Raw genomic sequence first — 23,095 nt, forward strand, 5'->3', positions numbered from 1 at the left:
GAGGAAGGCATTGGGAAGTAATAAGTAGATGATGGGTTGCTAGAGTGACAGAAGCTTAAACCCTAGTTTATGCGTTGCTTCGTAAGGGGCTGATTTGGATCCATATGTTTCATGCTATGGTTAGGTTTACCTTAATACTTGTGTTGTAGTTGTGGATGCTTGCAATAGAGGTTAATCATAAGTGGGATGCTTGTCCAAGTAAGGACATCACCCAAGCACCGGTCCACCCACATACCAAATTATCAAAGTACCGAACGCAAATCATATGAGCGTGATGAAAACTAGCTTGACGATATTCCCATGTGTCCTCGGGAGCGCTTTTCTCTATATAAGGGTTTGTCCAGGCTTGTCCTTTACTACAAGAAGGATTGGGCCACCTTGCTGCACTTTATTTACTTTTGTTACTTGTTGCTCGTTAGAAATTATCTTATCACAAAACTATCTGTCACCACTTATTTCAGTACTTGCAGAGAATACCTTGCTGGAAACCGCTTATCATTTCCTTCTGCTCCTCGTTGGGTTCGACACTCTTACTTATCGAAAGGACTACGATAGATCCCCTATACTTGTGGGTCATCACTATCCTTCTTGGACTAGTCTTATAACACATGCACATTGCCATTACTATTTATTAAACTGTCAAAAATATTTAAGTGAAGCGTGAGAGTGCAACTATTTCTATAAAATATAACCACTGTCGTGCTCTAAAAGATATAAGTGAAGCACTAGAGCAACTCCCTAGCTCAAAAGATATAAGTGAAGCACATAGAGTATTCTAACAAATCATTGTAAATGTGTGTCCCTCCCAAAAGCTATGTTCATCAAACAATGATTATGACAAACTAAAAAGCAAACAAATCAAAAACTACTATAGCACAAGATGCTCCAAGCAAAACACATATCATGTGATGAATAAAAAAGTAGCTCCAAGTAACATACCGATAGATTGTAGACGAAAGAGGGGGTGCCATCTGGGGCATACCCAAGCTTAGACGCTTGGGACTTCCTTGATTATTACCTTGGGGTGACTTGGGCATCCCCAAGCTTAGGATCTTGTCGCTCCTTATTCCTTCATCCATCGTGATCTCACCCAAAACTTGAAAACTTCCGCACACAAAACTCAACAGAAACCTCGTGAGATCCGTTAGTATAATAAACTAACCATAAACTTTAGGCACCGTTATAAACTCATTCATAATTTATTATTGCATAATTCATATTGTATTCTAACTTTTCCATGACTTATACCCCCCGATATAATCCATATCATCATTAAAACAAGCAAACTATGCAGCAAAAACAGAATCTATCTAAAACAGAACTGTCTGTAATGATCTGAATAAAATCATACTTCTGTAACTCTATTTTTTTGAAAAATTATGAAAATGTGGGAAATTTGTATAACAATCATGTGTAAAAATGTAGAAAAGAAGTATGTCTACTAGAGGGGGTGAATGGGGGTTCTAAAATTTCTTTCGGAGATATAAAAAACTCTCGAAACCCACCAGTGGAGCGAACGGAAACAGAGTATAGTGAGCGAATACAAACTAATGAATGGAAACTAAAGCATGCATCGAGGAAAATCACATGATTGAAACAGTACAAATGTAAAGTGGAGGAGCAGAGGTAACCAGTGATGCTCGATGGCGACAAGGAATTTGTTTGACTAGTTCATCCTTCTGCATAAGGACTACGTCTAGTTGGAGGGGTTGTGATTTAACACAGAAGATAAACTCTCTTCGCCCTATTCTCCTCGACAATTGGTTCGTCAACCAATGTTGATCATTTGTGGTAGATACTTATGGCGATCTCTGAACCTTTACAGACTTCTTCTTCGAGAACCACAATGGATCTTGGTCTTTGAAGAGATTGGCACCTAAAGGTCTAGAGAGTTTGCATATCTCAAGAGTAATAGGCGGAGCATACTGGACTTAGATTCGAGTGATGCTGAAGCACGATCTAATTTTTCGGCTCTAGGGTTTTCTCTTGGTGGATTTTGAACTCAGATCACTCAAGAGAGGGGGTTGCTCAACAATCTTCTCACAATCAAACGGAGCAGCCACCGGACAAAGCCGGTGCGGGGTGGCTATTTATAGCCGCAACCTCCTATGGTGGGAAATGGCCATTTTGGACACGTGGTCCACCCAATGTCCAACCGACATGTTCTCAATAGTCGGATTTCAAGAGCAACGATAACATTACTTGAGGACCAAGTAATGCTAACTCCTCAATCACAGGCAAATCTCTCGCAGAGAAGAAGATCATAGTCTCTTGCTGGCAAGTATTTGCTCAGAACACAAAGAGATTTCTCTCGCAACTTTCATAGGATTTGGGTTTAGCATAAGAGAATCAAAGTTTCGAACGCTACACCCCTCTTAATAGTACGATGGTCCTGTGACTCAATAAAGAGAAGAGAAACAATGAAATAAATGCTACGTCTTCCCTTCGTCTTCAAACTTCTCGGTCGCAGTCACTTCCCTCAGACAAGCACCGAACCAATTGCTTCACATCAGCACTTTTTGAGGGGTCACTCTTGTTATCATAATCTAAAGTGATAACCTTCACTACCATGCAGGGGATTATCTTCGACATTTGAATCAAACTTCTCCTGATTCTAGGGACCTGTTACTCTGTGTGCACTAGCAAACCACATAAGTCCTATATTGTTTATGTCAATAAACTCCAAAATATAAGGAGGCAAATTATTGCACCAACAATCTCCCCCTTTTTGGACGATATATAAGTGAAAAGTAATTCCAACAAAACAGATAATCATCAAAGTGAAGATATATAAGTGAAAAGTAATTCCAACAAGAGTGAATAAGTGTTACTTTGCTCGATGATGAAACAGACTCCCCGTAAATGTATGTAGGGAAAAATATATGAGATTAATTCTCGTGCGAGATTTGAAGTATATAGAGCAAATTTCAATCATTCGAGTCAATGATTCGCACTGATCACATATAATCCATCGAGATCGTAGTGTAATCATTCATAACTTCCTATAATAATTCCACCTGCAAAACAAATGCTTCGAGAGAAATAGTGCAGCAGGCGGGGTTATTAACATTACATCATAGAAGTTTTACAACATAGAGCAGATAGAATTTAAACGGAAGTTTGAAACTCGCATGAAACCAAACCAAGGAAACACAGAAAGCAAATCTATAAAGACTCGATGTAATTCTCCCCCGTTTTGTCAACTAGTGTAAAAAAGGTGACGAATAATGATGTCTACTACACAACATTCTTCTTGTAGACGTTGTTGGGCCTCCAAGTGCAGAGGTTTGTAGGACAGTAGCAAATTTCCCTCAAGTGGATGACCTAAGGTTTATCAATCCGTAGGAGGCGTAGGATGAAGATGGTCTCTCTCAAGCAACCCTGCAACCAAATAACAAAGAGTCTCTTGTGTCCCCAACACACCCAATACAATGGTAAATTGTATAGGTGCACTAGTTCGGCGAAGAGATGGTGATACAAGTGCAATATAGATAGTAGATAATAGTATTTGTAATCTGGAATAATAAAAACAGCAAGGTAGCAAGTGATAAAAGTGAGTGTAAACGGTATTGCAATGTGTTGAAACAAGGCCTAGGGTTCATACTTTCGCTAGTGTAAGTTCCCTCAACAATACTAACATAATTGGATCACATAAGTATCCCTCAACACGCAACAAAGAGTCATTCCAAAGTCACTAATAGCGGAGAACAAACGGAGAGATTATGGTAGGGTACGAAACCACCTCAAAGTTATTCTTTCCAATCAATCCGTTGGGCTATTCCTATAAGTGTCACAAACAGCCCTAGAGTTCGTACTAGAATAGCACCTTAAGACACAAATCAACCAAAACCCTAATGTCACCTAGATACTCCAATGTCACCTCAAGTATCCGTGGGTATGATTATACGATATGCATCACACAATCTCAGATTCATCTATTCAACCAACACAAAGGATCTCGAAGAGTGCCCCAAAGTTCTACCGGAGAATCACGACGAAAACGTGTGCCAACCCCTATGCATAGGTTCCCAATGTCACGAACCCCGCAAGTTGATCACCTTAACATACATCAAGTGGCACGTGGTATCCCATTGTCACCACAGATATCCACGGCAAGACATACATCAAGTGTTCTCAAATCTTTAAAGACTCAATCCGATAAGATTACTTCAAAGGGGAAACTTAATTCATTACAAGAGAGTAGAGGGGGGAAGAAACATCATAGGATCCAAATATAATAGCAAAGCTCGCGATACATCAAGATCGTATCATCTCAAGGACACGAGAGAGAGAGATCAAACACATAGCTACTGGTACATACCCTCAGCCCCGAGGGAGAATGACTCCCTCCTCGTCATGGAGAGCACCGGATGATGAAGATGGCCACCGGAGAAGGATTGCCCCCTCCGGAAGGGTACCGGAACGGGTCTAGATTGGTTTTTGGTGGCTACAGAGGCTTCTGGCGGCGGAACTCCCGATCTATCTTGCGTTCTGGAAGTTTTAGGTCATGTGGGTATATATGGGTGCAGGGAGGACGTCAGAGGAGCCACGGGGGTCCCACGAGACAGGGGGGCGCGCCCTAGGGGGGGCGCCCCCCACCCTCGTGAGCACCTCGTGTCTCCCCTGACGTGGGGTCCAACTTCATCAGGTGTGTTTCCTTCCAAAAATAACTTCTCCAGTTGATTTCGTTCCGTTTCGACTCCGTCTGATATTCCTTTTCTTCGAAACACTGAAATAGGCATAAAACAGCAAATCTGGGTTGGGCCTCCGGTTAATAGGTTAGTCCCAAAAATAATATAAAAGTGGATGATAAAGCCCAATATTGCCCAAAATAGTAGATAATATAGCATGAAGCAATCAAAAATTATAGATACGTTGGAGACGTATCAAGCATCCCCAAGCTTAATTCCTGCTCGTCCTCGAGTAGGTAAATGATAAAAGAGAATTTTTGATGCGGAGTTCTACTTGGCATAATTTCAATGTAAATCTTCTTAATTGTGGTATGAATATTCAGATTAGAAAGATTCAAGACAAAAGTTTATATTGACATAGAAAATAATAATACTTCAAGCATACTAACAAAGCAATTATGTCTTCTCAAAATAACATGGCCAAAGAAAGTTATCCCTACAAAATCATATAGTCTGGATATGCTCCATCTTCCCCACACAAAGTATTCAAATCATGCACAACCCCGATGACAAGCCAAGCAATTGTTTCATACTCTAACTTTTTCAAAACTTTTTCAATCTTCACGCAATACATGAGCGTGAGCCATGGATATAGCACTATAGGTGGAATAGAATGGTGGTTGTGGAGAAGACAAAAAGGAGAAGATAGTCTCACATCAACTAGGTGTATCAATGGGCTATGGAGATGCCCATCAATATATATCAATGTGAGTGAGTAGGGATTGCCATGCAACGGATGCACTAGAGCTATAAATGTATGAAAGCTCAACAAAAGAAACTAGTGGGTGTGCACCCAACTTGCTTGCTCACGAAGACCTAGGGCAATTTGAGGAAGCCCATCATTGGAATATACAAGCCAAGTTCTATAACGTAAAGTTCCCACTAGTATATGAAAGTGACAACATATGAGACTCTCTATATCAAGAACATGGTGCTACTTTGAAGCACAATATATGAGACTCGCTATATCATGGTGCTACTTTGAAGCACAAGTGTGGAAAAAAGGATAGTAGCATTGCCCCTTATTTATTTATTTATATTTTTTTGGGCCTTTTTTTTCTTTGGCCTTTCTCTTTTTTTGGGACCATGCTCTATTGAATGATGATCATCACACTTCTATTTATTTACAACTCAATGATTACAACTCGATACTAAAACAAAATATGACTCTATATGAATGCCTCTGGCGGTGTACCAGGATATGCAATGAATCACGAGTGACAAGTATGAAAGAATTATAAACGGTGGCTTTGCCATAAATACTATGTCAACTACATGATCATGCTAAGCAATATGACAATGATGGATGTGTCATGATGAACTAGATGGTGGAAAGTTGCATGGCAATATATCTCGGAATGGCTATGGAAATGCCATAATAGGTAGGTATGGTGGCTGTTTTGAGGAAGGTACATGGTAGGTGTGTGATACCGGCGAAAGTTGCGCGGTATTAGAGAGCCTAGCAAGGGTGGAAGGGTGAGAGTGCGTATAATCCATGGACTCAACATTAGTCATAAAGAACTCATATACTTTGCAAAAATTTAGAAGTTATCAAAGCAAAGTATTACGCGCATGCTCCTAGGGGGATAGATTGGTAGGAAAAGACCATCGCTCGTCCCCGACCTCCACTCATAAGGAAGACAATCAATAAATAAATCATGCTCCGACTTCATCACATAACGGTTCACCATACGTGCATGCTACGGGAATCACAAACTTCAACACAAGTATTCTTTAAATTCACAACTACTCAACTAGCATGACTTTAATATTATCACCTCCATATCTCAAAACAATTATCATGCTTCATTCTTTTCTTAGTATTCAACACACTCAAAAGAAAGTTTCACAAATCTTGAATACCAAGCATATTAGGATTTTAAGAAAATTACCATGCTATTTAAGACTCTCAAAATAATCTAAGTGAAGCATGAGAGTTCATCTATTTCTTCAAAATAGAACTACCACCATGCTCTAAAAGATATAAGTGAAGCACTAGAGCAAATGACAAACTACTCCGAAGGATATAAGTGAAGATCAATGAGTAGTCGAATAATTATGCAACTATGTGAAGACTCTCTAACATTTAATAATTTCAGATCTTGGTACTCTATTCAAACAGCAAGCAAAGCAAAATAAAATGACATCTAATAATAGCAAACATCATGCGAAGAAGCAAAAACTTAGGATCAACCGATACTAACCGATAATTGTCGAAGAAGAAAGGTGGGATGCCAACCGGGGCATCCCCAAGCTTAGATGCTTGAGACTTCTTGAAATATTATCTTGGGGTGCCTTGGGCATCCCCAAGCTTGAGCTTTTTTGTCTCCTTAATTCCTCTCATATCACGGTCTCCCTAAATCTCAAAAGCTTCATCCACACAAAACTCAACAAGAACTCGTGAGATAAGTTAGTATAAATCATTGCCAAAACCTTATCATACTCTACTGTAGCAAATCACTAAAATTATTATTCAACATTGCATACTAAATGAGTCTGCATATTTAATAGTCCTATCCTCAAATAGAATCATTAAAGAAGCAACCATATGCAAACAATGCAAACATAACGGCAATCTGCCTAAACAGGATAGTCTGTAAAGAATGCAGCAACATCCATATTTCCCTAGCTCCAAAAATTATGAAATAAAATTCCCACTGTATTAAATTTATCAGAGCTTAATATGCAAAAGGTTTCAACATTTTATCACATTCTTACTTTTCTAGGGAATTATTGCAACAGCGGTAAACTTTCTGTTTTCAAACAGCAACATGTATACTTGTAACATAGGCATAGTAAAGACTATTAATGCCACTTTTATTGAAATAAAATATGCAAAGCATTATTATAAATAACAGCAAGCAAATACTAACAAAATAAATTGACGCTCCAAGCAAAACACATATCATGTGGCGAATGAAAATATAGCTCTAAGTAAAGTTACCGATGAACGAAGACGAAAAGAGGGGATGCCTTCCGGGGAATCCCCAAGCTTAGGATTTTGGTTATCCTTGAATATTACCTTGGGGTGCCTTGGGCATCCCCAAGCTTAGGCTCTTTCCACTCCTTATTCCATAGTCCATCGAATCCTTACCCAAAACTTGAAAACTTCACAACACAAAACTTTAACAGAAAACTCGTGAGCTCCGTTAGTATAAGAAAATAAATCACCACTTCAAGGTACTGTAATGAACTCATTCTTTATTTATATTAGTGTTAAACCTACTGTATTCCAACTTCTCTATGGTTTATAAACTCTTTTACTAGCCATAGATTCATCAAAATAAGTAAACAACACATGAAAAACAGAATCTATCAAAAACAGAACAGTCTGTAGTAATCTGAATCAAACGTATACTTCTGGAACTCATAAAATTCTCAAATAAATTGCTGGACCTGAGTAATTTATCTATTAATCATATGAAAAAAGAATTAACTAAATAGCAATCTTGAAGGAAATATGCCCTAGAGGCAATAATAAAGTTATTATTTATTTCCTTATATCATGATAAATGTTTATTATTCATGCTAGAATTGTATTAACTGGAAACATAATACATGTGCGAATACATAGACAAACAAAGTGTCACTAGTATGCCTCTACTTGACTAGCTCGGTAATCGAAGATGGTTATGTTTCCTAACCATAAACAAAAGAGTTGTTATTTGATTAACGGGATCACATCATTAGGAGAATGATGTGATTGACATGACCCATTCCATTAGCTTAGCACCCGATCGTTTAGTATGTCGCTATTGCTTTCTTCATGACTTATACATGTTCCTATGACTATGAGATTATGCAACTCCCATTTGCCGGAGGAACACTTTGTGTGCTACCAAACGTCACAACGTAACTGGGTGATTATAAAGGAGCTCTACAGGTGTCTCCAAAGGTACATGTTGGGTTGGCGTATTTCGAGATTAGGATTTGTCACTCCGATTGTCGGAGAGGTATCTCTGGGCCCTCTCGGTAATGCACATCACATAAGCCTTGCAAGCATTGCAACTAATGAGTTAGTTGTGAGATGATGTATTACGGAACGAGTAAAGAGACTTGCCGGTAACGAGATTGAACTAGGTATTGAGATACCGACGATCGAATCTCGGGCAAGTAACATACCGATGACAAAGGGAACAACGTATGTTGTTATGCGGTCTGACCGATAAAAGATCTTCGTAGAATATGTAGGAGCCAATATGAGCATCCAGGTTCCGCTATTGGTTATTGACCGGAGACGTGTCTCGGTCATGTCTACATTGTTCTCGAACCCGTAGGGTCCGCACGCTTAAGGTTTCGATGACAGTTATATTATGAGTTTATGCATTTTGATGTACCGAAGTTTGTTCGGAGTCCCGGATGTGATCACGGACATGACGAGGAGTCTCGAAATAGTCGAGACATAAAGATTGATATATTGGAAGCCTATATTTGGATATCGGAAGTGTTCCGGGTGAAATCGGGATTTTACTGGAGTACCGGGAGGTTACCGGAACCCCCCGGGAGGTATATGGGCCTTAGTGGGCTTTAGTGGAAGAGAGGAGAGGTGGCCAGGGCTGGGCCGCACGCCCCTCCCCCCTAGTCCGAATAGGACAAGGAGAGGGGGGCGGCGCCCCCCTTCCTTCTCTCTCTCCTCTTTCCCCCTCCCGAATCCTATTCCAACTAGGAAAGGGGGGGATCTTACTCCCGGTGGGAGTAGGACTCCTCCTGGCGCGCCCTCCTCCTGGCCGGCCACACCCTCCCTTGATCCTTTATATACAGGGGCAGGGGGCACCCCTAAAACACAAGTTGATCCATGTGATCATATTCTTAGCCGTGTGCGGTGCCCCCTTCCACCATAGTCCTCGATAATATTGTAGCGGTGCTTAGGCGAAGCCCTGCGACGGTAGTACATCAAGATCGTCACCACGCCGTCGTGCTGACGGAACTCTTCCCCGACACTTTGCTGGATCGGAGTCCGGGGATCGTCATCGAGCTAAACGTGTGCTAGAACTCATAGGTGCCGTAGTTTCGGTGCTTGATCGGTCGGGCCGTGAAGACGTACGACTACATCAACCGCGTTGTGCTAACGCTTCCACTGTTGATCTACAAGGGTACATAGATCACACTCTCCCCTCTCGTTGCTATGCATGACCATGATCTTGCGTGTGCGTAGGAATTTTTTTGAAATTAGTACGTTCCCCAACAGTGGCATCCGAGCCTAGGTTTTATGTGTTGATGTTATATGCACGAGTAGAACACAAGTGAGTTGTGGGCAATATAAGTCATACTGCTTACCAGCATGTCATACTTTGGTTCGGCGGTATTGTTGGATGAAGCGGCCTGGACCGACATTACGCGTACGCTTACGCGAGACCGGTTCTCCCGACGTGCTTTGCACAAAGGTGGCTAGCGGGTGACAATTTCTCCAACTTTAGTTGAACCAAGTGTGGCTACGCCCGGTCCTTGCGAAGGTTAAAACAGCACCAACTTGACAAACTATCGTTGTGGTTTTGATGCGTAGGTAAGATTGGTTCTTGCTTAAGCCCGTAGCAGCCACGTAAAACTTGCAACAACAAAGTAGAGGACGTCTAACTTGTTTTTGCAGGGCATGTTGTGATGTGATATGGTCAAGACATGATGCTAAATTTTATTGTATGAGATGATCAAGTTTTGTAACCGAGTTATCGGCAACTGGCAGGAGCCATATGGTTGTCGCTTTATTGTATGCAATGCAATCGCGCTGTAATGCTTTACTTTATCACTAAGCGGTAGCGATAGTCGTGGAAGCATAAGATTGGCGAGATGACAACGATGCTACGATGGAGATCAAGGTGTCGTGCCGGTGACGATGGTGATCATGACGGTGCTTCGAAGATGGAGATCACAAGCACAAGATGATGGTGGCCATATCATATCACTTATATTGATTGCATGTGATGTTTATCTTTTATGCATCTTATCTTGCTTTGATTGACGGTAGCATTATAAGATGATCTCTCACTAATTATCAAGAAGTGTTCTCCCTGAGTATGCACCATTGCGAAAGTTCTTCGTGCTGAGACACCACGTGATGATCGGGTGTGATAGGCTCTACGTTCAAATACAACGAGTGCAAAACAGTTGCACACGCAGAATACTCAGGTTATACTTGACGAGCCAAGCATATACAGATATGGCCTCGGAACACGGAGAGCGAAAGGTCGAGCGTGAATCATATAGCAGATATGATCAACATAGCGATGTTCACCAATGAAACTGCTCCATCTCACGTGATGATCGGACATGGTTTAGTTGATTTGGATCACGTAATCACTTAGAGGATTAGAGGGATGTCTATCTAAGTGGGTGTTCTTAAATAATATGATTAATTGAACTTAAATTTATCATGAACTTAGGCCTGGTAGTATTTTGCAAATTATGTTGTAGATCAATAGCTCGCATTGTTGCTTCCCTGTGTTTATTTTGATATGTTCCTAGAGAAAATTGTGTTGAAAGATGTTAGTAGCAATGATGCGGATTGGATCCGTGATCTGAGGTTTATCCTCATTGCTGCACAGAAGAATTATGTCCTTGATGCACCGCTAGGTGACGGACCTATTGCAGGAGCAGATGCAGACGTTATGAACGTTTGGCTAGCTCAATATGATGACTACTTGATAGTTTAGTGCACCATGCTTAATGGCTTAGAATCGGTACTTCAAAGACGTTTTGAATGTCATGGACCATATGAGATGTTCCAGGAGTTGAAGTTAATATTTCAAGCAAATACCCGAGTTGAGAGATATGAAGTCTCCAACAAGTTCTATAGCTAAAAGATGGAGGAGAATCGCTCAACTAGTGAGCATGTGCTCAGATTGTCTGGGTACTACAATCGCTTGAATCAAGTGGGAGTTAATCTTCCAAATAAGATAGTGATTGACAGAATTCTCTAGTCACCATCACCAAGTTAGTAGAACTTCGTGATGAACTATGATATGCAAGGGATAACGGAAACGATTCCCAAGCTCTTCGTAATGCGGAAATTGACGAAGGTAGAAATCGAGAAAAACATCAAGTGTTGATGGTAGACAAGACCACTAGTTTCAAGAAAAGGGCAGAGGGAAGAAGGGGAACTTCAAGAAGAACAGCAAGCAAGTTGCTGCTCAAGTGAAGAAGCCCAAGTCTGGTCCTAAGCCTGAGACTAAGTGTTTCTACTGCAAAGGGACTGGTCACTGGAAGCGGAACTACCCCAAGTGATTGGCAGATAAGAAGGATGGCAAAGTGAGCATAAGTATATTTGATATACATGTTATTGATGTGTACTTCACTAGTGTTTATAGCAACCCCTTAGTATTTGATACTAGTTCAGTTGCTAAGATTAGTAACTCGAAACGGGAGTTGCAGAATAAACAGAGACTAGTTAAGGGTGAAGTGACGATGTGTGTTGGAAGTGGTTCCAAGATTGATATGATCATCATCGCACACTCCCTATACTTTCGGGATTAGTGTTGAACCTGAATAAGTGTTATTTGGTGTTTGCGTTGAGCATGAATATGATTTGATCATGTTTATTGTAATACGGTTATTCATTTAAGTAAGAGAATAAATTGTTATTCTGTTTACATGAATAAAACCTTATATGGTTACACACCCAATGAAAATAGTTCGTTGGATCTCGATCGTAGTGATACACATAATCATAATATTGAAACCAAAAGATGCAAAGTTAATAATGATAGTGCAACTTATTTGTGGTACTGCCGTTTAGGTCATATTGGTGTAAAGCGCATGAAGAAACTCCATGCTAATGGGTTTTTGGAATCACTTGATTATGAATCAGTTGATGCTTGCGAACCATGCCTCATGGGCAAGATGACTAAAACGCCGTTCTCCGGAACTATGCAGCGAGCAACTGACTTATTGGAAATAATACATACTGATGTATGAGATCCAATGAGTGTTAAGGCTCGTGGCGGGTATCATTATTTTCTGACCTTCACAGATGATTTGAGCAGATATGGGTATATCTACTTAATGAAACACAAGTCTGAAATATTTGAAAAGTTCAAAGAATTGCAGAGTGAAGTGGAGAATCATCGTAACAAGAAAATAAAAGTTTCTACGATATGATCGCAGAGGTAAAATATTTGAGTTACGAGTCTGGCCTTCAGTTAAAACAATGTGAAATAGTTTCACTACTCACGCCACCTGGAACACCACAGCATAATGGTGTGTCCGAACATCATAACCGTACTTTATTAGATATGGTGCGATCTATGATGTCTCTTACCGATCTACCACTATCGTTTTGGGGTTATGCATTAAAGACAGCTGCATTCACGTTTAAAAGGGCACCATCTAAGTCCGTTGAGATGACACAATCTGAACTGTGGTTTGGCAAGAAACCAAAGTTGTCGTTTCTTAAAGTTTGGGATTGTGATGCTTATATGAAAAAGTTTCATCCTGATAAGCTCAAACCCAAATCGGAGAAATATGTCTTCATAGGATACCCAAAGGAGACTATTGGGTACACCTTCTATCACAAATCCGAAGGCAAGACATTCGTTGCTAAGAATGGATCCTTTCTAGAGAAGGAGTTTCTCTTGAAAGAAGTGAGTGGGAGGAAAGTAGAACTTGATAAGGTAATTGTACCTTCTCCCTTATTGAAAAGTAGTTCATCACAAGAAATCTGTTCCTGTGACTACTACACCAATTAGTGAGGAAGACTAATGATGATGATCATGTAACTTCAGATCAAGTTCATACTGAATCTCGTAGGTAAACCAGAGTGAGATCCGCACCAAAGTGGTACGGTAATCCTGTTCTGGAAGTCATGTTACTAGACCATGACGAACTTGCGAACTATGAGGAAGCGATGATGAGCCTGGATTCCGCGAAATGGCTTGAGGCCATGAAATCTGAGATGAGATCCATGTATGAGAACAAAGTATGGACTTTGATTGACTTGCCCAATGATCGGCGAGCCATTGAGATTAAATGGATCTTCAAGAGGAAGACGAACGCTGATAGTAGTGTTACTATCTACAAAGCTAGAATTGTCGCAAAAAGGTTTTCGACAAGTTCAAGGTGTTGAGTATGATGAGAGTTTCTCACTCGTATCTATGCTGAAGTCTGTCCGAATCATGTTAGCAATTGCCGCATTTTATGAAATCCAGCAAATGGATGTCAAAACTGCATTCCCGAATGGATTTCTGGAAGAAGAGTTGTATATGATGCAGCCGGAAGGTTTTGTTGATCCAAAAGGAGCTAACAAAGTGTGCAAGCTCCAGCGATCCATTTATGGACTGGTGCAAGCCTCTCGGAGTTGGAATAAACGCTTTGATAGTATGATCAAAGCATATAGTTTTATACAAACTTGCGGTGAAGCCTGTATTTACAAGAAAGTGAGTGGGGGCACTACAGCATTTCTGATAAGTATATGTGAATGACATATTGTTGATCGGAAATAATGTAGAATTATTCTGCAAAGCATAAAGGACTGTTTTTAAAGAAGTTTTTCAAAGAAAGACCTCGGTGAAGCTGCTTACATATTAAGCATCAAAATCTATAGAGATAGATCAAGACGCTTGATAAGTTTTTTCAATGAGTACATACCTTGACAATATTTTGAAGTAGTTCAAAAATGGAACAGTCAAAGAAAGAGTTCTTGGCTGTGTTACAAGGTATGAAATTGAGTAAGACTCAAATCCCGACCACGGCAGAAGATAGAAAGAGAATGAAAGTCATTCCCTATGCCTCAGCCATAGGTTCTATAAAGTATGCCATGATGTGTACCAGATCTATTGTATACCCTACACTGTGTTAAGCAAGGGAGTACAATAGTGATCTAAGAGTAGATCACTAGACATTGGTCAAAATTATCCTTAGTGGAATAAGGAAATATTTCTCGATTATGGAGGTGACAAAAGGTTCGTCGTAAAAAGTTACGTCGATGCAAGTTTTGACACAGATCTGGATGACTCTAAGTCTCGATCTAGATACATATTGAAAGTGGGAGCAATTAGCTAGAATAGCTCCGTGCAGAGCATTATAGACATAGAATTCGCAAAATACTTACGGATCTGTATGTGACAGACCCGTTGACTAAAATTATCTCACAAGCAAAACATGATCACACCTTAGTACTCTTTGGGTGTTAATCACATAAATGATGTGAACTAGACTATTGACTCTAGTAAACCCTTTGGGTATAGGTCACATGACGATGTGAACTATGGGTGTTAATCACATGGTGATGTGAACTCTTAGTGTTGAATCACATGGCGATGTGAACTAGATTATTGACTCTAGTGCAAGTGGGACACTGAAGGAAATATGCCCTAGAGGCAATAATAAAGTTATTATTTATTTCCTTATATCATGATAAATGTTTATTATTCATGCTAGAATTGTATTAACCGGAAACATAATACATGTGTGAATACATAGACAAACAGAGTGTCACTAGTATGCCTCTACTTGACTAGCTCGTTAATCGAAGATGGTTATGTTTCCTAACCATAAACAAAAGAGTTGTTATTTGATTAACGGGATCACATCATTAGGAGAATGATGTGATTGACATGACCCATTCCATTAGCTTAGCACCCGATCGTTTAGTATGTTGCTATTGCTTTCTTCATGACTTATACATGTTCCTATGACTATGAGATTATGCAACTCCCGTTTGCTGGAGGAACACTTTGTGTGCTACCAAACGTCACAACGTAACTGGGTGATTATAAAGGAGCTCCATAGGTGTCTCCAAAGGTACATGTTGGGTTGGCGTATTTCGAGATTAGGATTTGTCACTCCGATTGTCGGAGAGGTATCTCTGGGCCCTCTTGGTAATGCACATCACATAAGCCTTGCAAGCATTGCAACTAATGAGTTAGTTGTGAGATGATGTATTATGGAACGAGTAAAGAGACTTGCCGGTAACGAGATTGAACTAGGTATTGAGATACCGACGATCGAATCTCGGGCAAGTAACATACAGATGACAAAGGGAACAACGTACGTTGTTATGCGGTCTGACCGATAAAAGATCTTCGTAGAATATGTAGGAGCCAATATGAGCATCCAGGTTCCGCTATTGGTTATTGACCGGAGACGTGTCTCGGTCATGTCTACACTGTTCTCGAACCCGTAGGGTCCGCACGCTTAAGGTTTCGATGATAGTTATATTACGAGTTTATGCATTTTGATGTACCGAAGTTTGTTCGGAGTCCCGGATGTGATCACGGACATGACGAGGAGTCTCGAAATAGTCGAGACATAAAGATTGATATATTGGAAGCCTATATTTGGATATCGGAAGTGTTCCGGGTGAAATCGGGATTTTACTGGAGTACCGGGAGGTTACCGGAACCCCACGGGAGGTATATGGGCCTTAGTGGGCTTTAGTGGAAGAGAGGAGAGGTGGCCAGGGCTGGGCCGCGTGCCCCTCCCCCCTAGTCCGAATAGGACAAGGAGAGGGGGGCGGCGCCCCCCTTCCTTCTCTCTCTCCTCTTTCCCCCTCCCGAATCCTATTCCAATTAGGAAAGGGGGGGAATCCTACTCCCGGTGGGAGTAGGACTCCTCCTGGCGCGCCCTCCTCCTGGCCGGATGCACCCCCCCTTGATCCTTTATATACGGGGGCAGGGGGCACCCCTAAAACACAAGTTGATCCACGTGATCATATTCTTAGCCGTGTGCGGTGCCCCCTTCCACCATAGTCCTCGATAATATTGTAGCGGTGCTTAGACGAAGCCCTGCGACGGTAGTACATCAAGATCGTGACCACGCCGTCGTGCTGACGGAACTCTTCCCCGACACTTTTCTGGATCGGAGTCCGGGGATCGTCATCGAGCTGAACGTGTGCTAGAACTCGGAGGTGTCGTAGTTTCGGTGCTTGATCGGTCGGGCCATGAAGACGTACGACTACATTAACCGCGTTGTGCTAACGCTTCCGCTGTCGATCTACAAGGGTACGTAGATCACACTCTCCCCTCTTGTAGCTATGCATCACCATGATCTTGCGTGTGCATAGGAATTTTTTTGAAATTACTACGTTCCCCAACAACTCTCCAAATAAAAATGGCAGCAATTCTCGTGAGCGCTAAAGTTTCTGTTTTTTACAGCATGATCAACAAGACTTTCCCCAAGTCTTCCCAAAGGTTCTACTTGGCACAAACACTAATTAAAAGCATAGAACCACATCTAAATAGAGGCTAGATGAATTATTTATTACTAAACAGGAACAAAAAGCAAGGAACAAAAATAAAGTTGGGTTGCCTCCCAACAAGCGCTATCGTTTAATGCCCCTAGCTAGGCATGATGATTTCAATGATGCTCACATAAAGGATAAGAATTGAAACATAAAGAGAGCATCATGAATAATATGACTAGCACATTTAAGTCTAACATACTTCCTATGCATAGGGATTTTGTGAGCAAACAACTTATGGGGACAAGAATCAACTTGCATAGGAAGGTAAGACAAGCATAACTTCAAAATTTTAAGCACATAGATAGGAAACTTGATATTATTGCAATTCCTACAAGCATATATTCCTCCCTCATAATAATTTTCAGTAGCATCATGAATGAATTCAACAATATAACTCTCACATAAAGCATTCTTTTCATGATCTACAAGCATAGAAAATTTACTACTCTCCACATAAGCAAAATTCTTCTCTTGAATAGTAGTGGGAGCAAACTCAACAAAGTAACTATCATGGGATTGAAAATTGAAATCAAGATGACAAGTTTCATTGTTATCATTATTCTTTAAAGCATACGTGTCATCACAGTAATCATCATAGATAGGAGGTATGCCTTCATCATAATAAATTTGCTCATCAAAACTTGGGGGACAAAAAATATCATCTTCATCAAACAAAGCTTCCCCAAGCTTGTGGCTTTGCATATCATTAGCATCATGGATATTCAAAGAATTCATACTAACAACATTGAAATCATGCTCATCATTCAAATATTTAGTGCCAAACATTTTATAGATTTCTTCTTCTAGCACTTGAGCACAATTATCCTTTCCATCATACTCACGAAAGATATTAAAAAGGTGAAGTGTATGAGACAAACTCAATTCCATTTTTATATTTTTCTTTTATAAACTAAACTAGTGATAAAACAAGAAAATAAAAGACTCGATTGCAAGATCTAAAGATATACCTTCAAGCGCTAACCTCCCCGGCAACGACGCCAAAAAGAGCTTGATGCCTACTACACAACCTTCTTCTTGTAGACGTTGTTGGGCCTCCAAGTGCAGAGGTTTGTAGGACAATAGCAAATTTCCCTCAAGTGGATGACCTAAGGTTTATCAATCCGTAGGAGGCGTAGGATGAAGATGGTCTCTCTCAAGCAACCCTGCAACCAAATAACAAAGAGTCTCTTGTGTCCCCAACACACCCAATACAATGGTAAATTGTATAGGTGCACTAGTTCGGCGAAGAGATGGTGATACAAGTGCAATATAGATAGTAGATAATAGTATTTGTAATCTGGAATAATAAAAACAGCAAGGTAGCAAGTGATAAAAGTGAGCGTAAACGGTATTGCAATGTGTTGAAACAAGGCCTAGGGTTCATACTTTCGCTAGTGTAAGTTCCCTCAACAATACTAACATAATTGGATCACATAACTATCCCTCAACACGCAACAAAGAGTCATTCCAAAGTCATTAATAGCGGAGAACAAACGAAGAGATTATGGTAGGGTACGAAACCACCTCAAAGTTATTCTTTCCAATCAATCTATTGGGCTATTCCTATAAGTGTCACAAACAGCCCTAGAGTTCGTACTAGAATAGCACCTTAAGACACAAATCAACCAAAACCCTAATGTCACCTAGATACTCCAATGTCACCTCAAGTATCCGTGGGTATGATTATACGATATGCATCACACAATCTCAGATTCATCTACTCAACCAACACAAAGGACCTCGAAGAGTGCCCCAAAGTTCTACCGGAGAATCACGACGAAAACGTGTGCCAACCCCTATGCATATGTTCCCAATGTCACAAAACGCGCAAGTTGATCACCTTAACATAGATCAAGTGGCACGTGGTATCCCATTGTCACCACAGATATCCACGGCAAGACATACATCAAGTGTTCTCAAATCTTTAAAGACTCAATCCGATAAGATTACTTCAAAGGGGAAACTCAATTCATTACAAGAGAGTAGAGGGGGGAAGAAACATCATAGGATCCAAATATAATAGCAAAGCTCGCGATACATCAAGATCGTATCATCTCAAGGACACGAGACAAAGAGATCAAACACATAGCTACTGGTACATACCCTCAGCCCCGAGGGAGAACTACTCCCTCCTCGTCATGGAGAGCATCGGGATGATGAAGATGGCCACCGGATAAGGATTGCCCCCTCCGGAAGGGTGCCGGAACGGGTCTATATTGGTTTTCAGTGGCTATGGAGGCTTCTGGCGGCGGAACTCCCGATCTATCTTGCGTTCTGGAAGTTTTAGGTCACGTGGGTATATATGGGTGCAGGGAGGACGTCAGAGGAGCCACGGGGGTCCCACGAGACAGGGGGCTCCCCCCACCCCCCACCCTCGTGAGCACCTCGTGTCTCCCCTGACGTGGGGTCCAAGTTCATCAGGTGTGTTTCCTTCCAAAAAGAACTTCTCCAGTTGATTTCGTTCTGTTTCGACTCCGTCTGATATTCCTTTTCTTCAAAACACTGAAATAGGCATAAAACAGCAAATCTGGGCTGGGCCTCCGGTTAATAGGTTAGTCCCAAAAATAATATAAAAGTGGATAATAAAGCCCAATATTGCCCCAAATAGTAGATAATAAAGCATGGAGCAATCAAAAATTATAGATACGTTGGAGACGTATCAAATAACATGAGTGCAAAAGCGCATAACTTGGTTCACTCGAAGGCATCTCGAGAAAGAACTGTCCGACGTGAGTTCATCTTCGGAACTGGCTAGATTGGCTTCGTCTTCAGCGGCATCAGATTTTCCTTCAGGGATAGCAACTTGAGGCTGAGAGTGTGAGGGCATGTTGGGGTCAGCCACAGGAGGAACACCGGATAGCACATTTCCTTCGGTAGGTTTCTCAGTCGGTGAGGTGGCTTCAGATTCATCAAGTAATTTGCAAAGCTTGAGGTGTAGAAGATCAGTTGTTGGCTCATGATCAGGAAGAGGAGGGGTACTCCATTCTTGAAAATCTTCAATAGTGAAGCCTTTTTCAATATAATCATAGAGTTCTTTGAGATTGACATTTAGGAGTTGTTTCTCGGTAAAGAACTCGCGAAGCAATTTCTAGATCCTCTTCTTGTTTTCATCAGCAATTAGATGCATGATTCTGGTTCGATTGTTGATAGCATTTAGCTCGGAGGTGAGGTGTTCTTTTTCGCATTGGTCTTCTGCAATATGCTTCAACAACAGTTGTTGTGTGCGCAAACTTCGAGTTACGTTGGAGGTTGAGGCGTAATCTTGGGATCGCACGAAGGCAGTCGTGGCCCGTCGAACTTCTTATGATAATCATGAGGGCTTGAAACGGGCGATTTGCCTGAAGAAATATCTTCGAGGACTTGCAAGGTATCGCGAATAGGAGGTATGAAGCATTTATGACTTTATTTCACCAAATACACTGTGCACATGGCATGATCAATAATTTTCTGGATCCATGGTGTGAACACTTTGACGCAGAAGGGATATTGAATAGAATCCTTCAAAATACACATAAACATGTCCTCAACATCTAAGATATATCGCTTACAGATTGCATAGATTGCATTCCGAAGAACATCTAAGATGGGCTTATCTGAATTCATCCTGGCCAGAGGGCAAATAGTGTAAGAGAGCAGATGAAATAGTGTCTGATTCTTAAATGTTAAATGCTCAGGATGAGGAGGACTAGTGTAGTCACGAATCTTGTCTTGATCCATGGTGCACCGAAAGGTTTCATCTGATATAACATCAATGTTGTGCACCCGGATTTCAATATTACCATGCTCAAAGCGAGGGGAATGGAAGTGCGAGATAAAATCTGTGGAAGTGCCTTTGATGTGTTTCCCTTCGGCCATCCACTCCATAATCCATTCTGAGCTGTCGGATTCATCACCAGAGATATACAAAGTAGCATAGAAGTGAAGAATAATCTCTCTGTTCCAAGGATGCTCGAATTCGAGAACTTTGGTGAGGCAGAGATCATCCAGATCTTGCAGCAACTAAGTGAAACATCTAATAGCTCGCATAGCAGGGATGTTTGGATATTCATGAGGAAATATCTTTCTGCTCTCATAGAGAACCCAAGAGTAATATGTGGCTTGTTCCTTTGTCCAGAAGCGAGGCGATTCCGAAGTGCGCGGTCCATTATACGGACTATCTTGAAAGAATTGGGGGTGCGCATTCCGATTGAAAAGAGGACCTTTGGCGCCAGCTCCTTTCGAGAGCAAAGGTAGTTCTTCACGAGGGAATGGATATTTGAGCTCTTCTTCAGGTGATAAATTCATCACCATAAACAACGAAGTTAGTCCGTCGAGCAGAAACCGATTTTTGTTCGAAGGGACCAATATTTGGCAATCTCATCGTTGTGTCGATGGATAACTGAAGTAGAGATGAAGCTGGTGGCACAATAGAGGGAGCTGAAGAGGCAGCAGACAACTGAGCAGGTTCCTTTCCTTTAGGCACTGAGGCTGAATCAAGCACTAGAGCCTATTATTGAGGTTGATCCACTGGTATCTTCTATTGTGCTTCATGAGCCGGAGAAGCTTGCGGCTCGAAGCAAGGGATTTCACCTTCCTCAAAAACATTCTGCTGGGAAGGAATATTAGCGTGAGTAGGGAGGCCACATGCACTGATTTAGTTGGCCTTAGCGAAGGATGAGCATCCGACTCTCTGACTGGTGGTTTCGAAGGAATAGCTGGCTCGGGAGATTTTTCTTTCCGAGACTAATCTTTAGGGCGATCAGGTGACTTCTCTGTCAAAGCAGAAGGTACATTTTTCTTAGAAATTTTCTTTACGCTTCTTCATTTGTTGAGCAGTTTGATCAATATGGCCTTTGACCAGATCATTGTAGCCTGTAACCTCTGCTTGAGGGTCATCATAGATCTTGCGAACAATTTCATCCAAATCAGTGAAACTCAACCTTCTGTTTCAGAGAAGAGTCATTGCATGATTGATGTCCTTGTAGGAGTCTTCGAGTGCTCTAATGACAAATTTGGAAGAAGCAGTTTTCATTTGACCATCCATGTCATTTATCTCTGTAGTAAGAGTGTTGATTTCAACTGCAACATCTCTCATTTCTTGAACAACAGTAGTGTCCTGGGAAATAACTTCGGGAGGGATAGGCAGAGAGGCAATTCACCATCGTATGGATTGTCCACAAACTTATCAAGTAATTCCATGATAAACTTATGATCATAGTAGTGAGGAGCATCAGACTTGGTAGTAGGAGCAACTTGCACAGGAACTTGCTCGGAAGGAGGTTTAGATGTCAATGGCTGAGTTAAGGTAGGAGAAAACTTAGCAGCATTCTCCTTCGGAGCAGTAGATTGAGGAGCATTATGCTTGGCAGTAGGGGCCTTGATTTTCTTCAAGTCTGGCTTGCGAATTTGTATGCCTGGCTTTGCAGTACTTACAGGAGTGTCAACTACCAAATCCTTCAAATTGACAACATCTGGGTGAGGAGTTGTATCCACATGTTATTTGATAGTGATAGTGGTAGGTGGAGTTTTCCTTAAAATGACTTCTTCGGTGGTGCTTTTGGAACTATAGGAACCCAAAGATCAGGCAACACCGTTGAAGTAGTGATATTCACTTGCTCGCTGAGAGTAGCAGCAACTTCATCCTTTGTGAGCGGAGGATTATCATCATCAGAAGAATCACTCATAGCAAATTCATCGGCTGGTGCAACTATTTTCTTCTTCGGTGCACTCTTTCGCTTTGATGCAGCAATACTGGGATCATGCTTGTGTTTAGAGTGACCTTCAGATTTTCCTTCGGCCTTTTTCATCATCTTTAAGAAGGCGACTATTCTCTTCTTCACGAGCATGTTGCTTTTCAGCTCTCTTAGCTCGCTTGATGGCATTTCGCTGATGCTTTGCAAGCTCATCAGGATAAGGGAGGAATCATGAGCATTTCATGGAGGCGGCGGTCTCTCCCGGGGATCATTTGGCTTGATGAGAGTCCCGGCAGCCACCCCATGGTGGATGAAATGCAAAGTTCTGAGCAAACCGAGGATGAACAAATTCATAATTGAACTATTTGCGAACCCAGTGACGTCGAATCCATTGCAGACGCTTATCTCTTTGCTGCTTTGTTTCTCCTGGAATAGTATTATAATTATCATGCGAGATATATTCAGCTGTGTTTGTATAAGGTTGCTTTCCACCCTTCTTATTCTTAGGAGCATTTTCTTCTTACTCGTCAGCATTTTGCTCAGTTCTTTTTCGCTTGCTG

This window comes from Triticum dicoccoides, chromosome 6A (assembly GCF_002162155.2).
Source record: "Triticum dicoccoides isolate Atlit2015 ecotype Zavitan chromosome 6A, WEW_v2.0, whole genome shotgun sequence".
NCBI classification, from domain to species: Eukaryota; Viridiplantae; Streptophyta; class Magnoliopsida; order Poales; family Poaceae; genus Triticum; species Triticum dicoccoides.